General features: G+C 41.3%; 1 protein-coding gene across 4 annotated transcripts in view; it reads right to left on the bottom strand.

Moving 5' to 3' along the window:
• Positions 1–5,000, bottom strand: part of LOC137983320 (putative leucine-rich repeat-containing protein DDB_G0281931) — a 22,031-nt gene that overhangs the window by 14,952 nt on the left and 2,079 nt on the right. Inside the window, exons 2-3 of one of the 4 annotated variants that reach the window (XR_011118942.1) lie at positions 4,966–5,000; positions 2,915–4,712 (exon numbers count right to left, since the gene is read on the bottom strand). The exon at positions 4,966–5,000 is cut by the window's right edge and continues 161 nt beyond it. The exons of 2 other annotated variants lie outside the window; for them this stretch is intronic. The gene's annotated coding sequence lies outside the window, so the exon portion shown is untranslated. Of the gene's footprint in view, positions 1–2,914; positions 4,713–4,965 lie in introns of those variants that run through there. One more of the 4 variants, XM_068830526.1, reaches the window with a different exon arrangement.

Below are 5,000 nucleotides of genomic sequence, written 5' to 3'. Positions count from 1 at the left end.
GCAGACATTGAAAAGATGTTTCTGCAAGTCAAACTAGCACCGCAGGACAGAGATGTTCACCGCTACCTGTGGAGAGATTTACAGCCTAACGAAGCACCAAATGTGTACAGAATGCAGAGATTGACTTTCGTTGTGAACGCAAGTCCTTTCCTTGCAATTGCTACAGTCCACGCTCATGTAAACAAATACAAAGAAATGTCACCGTATGCAGTAGAAGAAATTTTACAAAATATGTATGTCGATGACTGCCTGACAGGAGCCGATACAGTAGATTCAACTTTGAAGCTTCAACAAGAAATGTCAGAAATTATGATGACTGCGGCATTCAATTTGACCAAGTGGGCAAGTAACTCAGAGCTAGTAATGGATGCTATTGACCCAGCTAAAAGAGCCTCATCGCCATTCGTGGAGTTCAATTCGAGCGACCCCCTAAAAGCACTCGGCGTGTCATGGGACTTGAACTCTGACCACTTTAGATTCCTCGCACCGAGTGGAATCATCTCATCCCATGATCCAATGTCAAAGAGAAGTCTACTTAGTCTGGCATCGAAAATGTTTGAACCCCTGGGACTCAGTGATATCACCCTTCAATGTTAGAGCCAAAATCCTTTTCCAAGAGTTGTGGTTGAAAGGATTACAGTGGGATGACCCGTTAGATAGCGACACTAAAGCAAAGTGATTAAGTTGGAAGTCCGAGTCGTTGCAGCTAAGGGATGTGACTATCCCTCGGTGCTTCGGAAATGGTATTATGCAAGACTCTGTGGTAGAGGTGCATGGTTTTGGAGATGCTTACCCCAAGGCGTATGGAGCAGCAGTGTACATTCGAATAAGAGACAGCAAGACAATGTATCCTCACAGCTGGTAATATCGAAGTCCAGAGTCGCGTCCATTAAGAAGGTGGCTGGAACTTTTAGCAGCAGTTGTAAATGCCAGGTTGCTAAAATTTGTTGTAGGGGCTTTTCCAATGAAGGTGGCTAGGGTTGTGTGTTGGTCAGATAGTATGGTGGCACTGCATTGGATAAAAGGGAAGAGTTCTTCCTGGAAGCCATTTGTTGCCAATCGTGTGGCTGAGGTACAGTCAACATGGGATCCTGAGTGTTGGAGGTATTGTGGAAGTAAGGAGAATCCTGCAGACTTGTTGACGCGTGGGTTAAGCTGTAATGATATGATTTCAAGCACTTTGTGGTGGAATGGTACTTCCCAGTAACAGCCGCCTCCTGAAACTGGACCCTTATTATGACAGAGATGATCAGGTATTAAGAGTTGGTGGAAGACTACAGTTTGCTGATCTTCCCGAACAGAGCAAGCATCAAATGTTTAAGCCCTCTTTCACATACAGTGGTCCCGCAAAATCAGTCCCAACATGCGCGACAGCTCGTGAACAGGAAATTCTTTCCTCTGGCAACTGACCCATTTTCTGGGAACAAGGTCCAACTCGTTGTCTTTGGCAAGCTACACATCTTCTGATAACACGTTTAACCTCACGTCTTCCTTGAGTTAGCCAAACTTTCTGCCTTAAAGTTGATAATACCGTTTCTGGACCAGCATGCAACATGTTCTTATGTACATCTTGCACCATCTTTACAACTTCAGGATGTCCGTGAGGCAAGATTATTAAGGAAGCATATGTGTGTATTTTCACATGCGCAGCATCTCGTATGGTTCACCTGGAACTTACACATAGTTTGACAACTGATGAGTTCCTTCAAACTTTTAGTCGCATGACGAGTCGCAGAGGTCTTTGCCATACAGGGTGGTCAGACAATGCACAAACCTTCAAGGCAGCAAGCAGGGAAATTCAGAAATTATGCGATGAACCCACTACTGAAAGTCAAAGAATGTGGAGTACCCTGGATCAAGATCAAATCAAGTCAGAGTTCTCATCACGAGGGATCAAGTGGAAATTCATCACAGAGCGTTCCCCATGGAGAGGTGGATGGTGGGTACGATTTTGCAGAGCGATAAAAGAACCATTGCGTAAGGTCCTTGGAAGGGCACTTCTCACCTTTTCTGAGCTAAACGCGTTGCTGGTCAGAATCGAAGGTATCATTAACTCGCGGCCGTTGACCGCAGTAAGTGATGATTGCAGAGACCCGTTACCTATTACACCTGCTCATCTTGCAATTGGTAGGCCAATTAACCAGTTACCGGAAAGGAAAGAAAGTAGCTTAGAGGAGACCAGTAAGAGGACTGTCGAAAGGTATCTCTACCTGCAGAGACTACTCAATCACTACTGGAAGCGTTGGAAACAAGAGTACCTACATCTCGTATCGGTAAGAAACAAGTGGCGTAAAGAGATCCCTTCTATTCGAGTAGGCGACATTGTACTTATTTCTGACGACAATGTGCCGCGCACCAAATGGCCGTTGGCTAAAGTTGAAAGGGTTTATCCAGGTAACGACGGGCTTGTACGGACCGCTACAGTTAGAGCGCATAACAGTTTCTACAACAGACCCGTTCAACGTTTACACAAGTTAGAGATTGAGTCAGCAACTTCACAAGTAAGCCCGGAAGCAAAGGATCCAGTCCATGGTGGGGAGAAGCCACAAACGAACACTGTTCATGCTGCAAGTATATCTGTTTCCAAGCCTAATTTGAGCGTTGTCCTCCCCGAAGGAGGACAAGGTGGGGAGAATGTTACAGCCCGTACTCGTACTGGAAGAGTGATAAAGAAGCCTGAGAGACTGGACCTGTCAATAGTTATACTAAACCCACCCTAGTGTGTAGGACTTAGAGTGTCATGTGACTTTCGTTGTTGTTCCCGCTCTTGTTACTCGGAATACCTGAAAGGTATCCGAGTTATAATCTGGGCAGAATTTAGTTTTCTGTGCAGCAAATGGACAATAGAATTACGAGACGGTGATTTTATTGGTTGAAAAGCAATGTACTACACCCCTATGAGCAATACATTTGACCTCCCTCTGTGGCAAAAGAACTGGAACTACAATGCAACAATAACAAATAAACAGCCGCGAAGGAGAAAGATTTCCGATAGCGAGAGACTTGAAACAGCACCTCGTCGTACAGAATTCGATAAAAATCCGAATTTATAACCTGCAGTGGAGCAACAAAATGATCGGTTCTATGTTGGGGCTACAGTATGACTCATTTAATTTCGTTTGCTGATTCAAAGCCCATGTTCCACAAGATGCCAAATGACGCAATGCAGCTAAATGTGAAACTGCTGGATTCGGCCTTCTGGAAATGCTATGAAAAAGATATTTACTCTAATCTTGCCTGTTGACAATATGACGAAAATCGCCAGTACAGAGCTCTCAGCAGCGGTATGTTATAAATGGCCGAATTTTCTTAGTTTCTTTCTGCCTCAGCTGTTCTTTGTACGGACATCATCCGCCGATGTCCATTTCGTGTTTTAATTGATAGTTTCACAAAACTGTTTATCTGGAACCTTTGCAGCTGTATACCGGTTTTCACTTACCCATAACAAGACTTAATTACATAAATAGTATTTCACACGTTTTTTGTGTTTCTACACTAGTGTTTCACACGCCTTTGCCTCACCGGCTGCTTTTCAAGTTTAACCAGTTTATCTGATGTCACGCAACATGCTAACACATAGACATAACGCCCACGTTATTTTCATTCCAACAACCTGTTACAAAAGATACTATCCCTAATTAGCTATGTCACCTGCTGAAGGAAAAGGACAAAACATGGACCCCCCCTTTTGGACCGGGTCCATGGACCCCTGTTTATTTTTTTTTTTTTTTGCTAAAAAGTGTCCCAAAGCATGTTAATGAGCTTTTTAACCTCAGATTTCATGACAAAGGGGATGTGTTCACTTTGTGTCAATGTTTAGATTGGGTATCAGGTAAAAATTGTTTCATTTTGTCATTACTAACAGCGATTTTACATCACCAAAAGAGAACAATAACAATATCTGTTTATTTATCATCATCATCATCATCATCATCATCATCTTTGCAACGTAAGGCTAAGACAACATCATTTATCACTGGTATTTTATTGTTATAAAATATGTCAATGTTTATATATATTGTTCATGTTGGGGCTGGCTAATTTTGGAGTCCATTGTTGGGTACATCAGCTGAACTTTACTAGGGCTTACACTAATTTGTGAAACGAAACAAAACGAACAGAAATACAGAAAGAATCCTAAACATTCGTTAATAACCTCCGGCTTAAAGAAACGTTTTTAGGCCTAATGTTAGCATTGGTGAAATGTTAGGGTTGTACCTGCCCGGAAATTTTCGATCCATTTTGCAAAATAGTAATCTGAACAAAATTACTATTTTCTAAATTTTCCAGGCAGGTACAACTCTAGTAAGTCTAAGCCCTTTCTAGAATAATATATAAAAACGTTTTATCCTGTTCTGGAAAAAAGATGAGATAAATTTATTATTTAAAAGAGATTAATTTGTTATTGATAATATTTTAATAAATTGAATAAATGTATGATGTAGTAAGCTATTTTACAATGACAATTTCATTTCATTATATTGGCTTCATCACAGTGATTGATTACAAAAAACATATTTCCTAAATTAAATTGATTTTCACAGTGAAAAATGTGGGTTGGCGGTGTTTCTGATCCCATTCATGGGGTAGCTAAAACCCAAATGGCCCCTTCCATTCTTGCCTGTGTACAGCTGCCCACTGTCCGAAAAAAATCTGAGAGGAGCGTCTGTGATTTACCTTTGATAATCCTGTTCAATACCACGTGATTTCTCCTGGAATGTGTGGAAAATGATTTGATTGGTTATTACCCCTAGATCATTACATCATTGAACCAACGAGTTTTAATCTTTTATTTTTACTTCTCCACATCAACACCGTGAGAGATTTCACGATGAGTTCGTGTGTACTTTGTGCTTGGTAAAAAATACGAATAATAATCTTTTGTTTGTCAAAGAGGTTTTTCTTTTTAAAGTACGAGCGGAATTGTTATTTATGGAGTGTAAAGTGGAAATCGATTCTACGTACATTTGTAGGAGTTGTTTGTCAGCGCTGAAGAAACG

Source organism: Montipora foliosa, chromosome 13 (assembly GCF_036669935.1).
Source record: "Montipora foliosa isolate CH-2021 chromosome 13, ASM3666993v2, whole genome shotgun sequence".
Lineage (NCBI taxonomy): Eukaryota > Metazoa > Cnidaria > Anthozoa > Scleractinia > Acroporidae > Montipora > Montipora foliosa.
The sequence above is the reverse complement of the archived record's forward strand: the minus strand, read 5'-3'. Positions and strand labels throughout refer to the sequence as shown.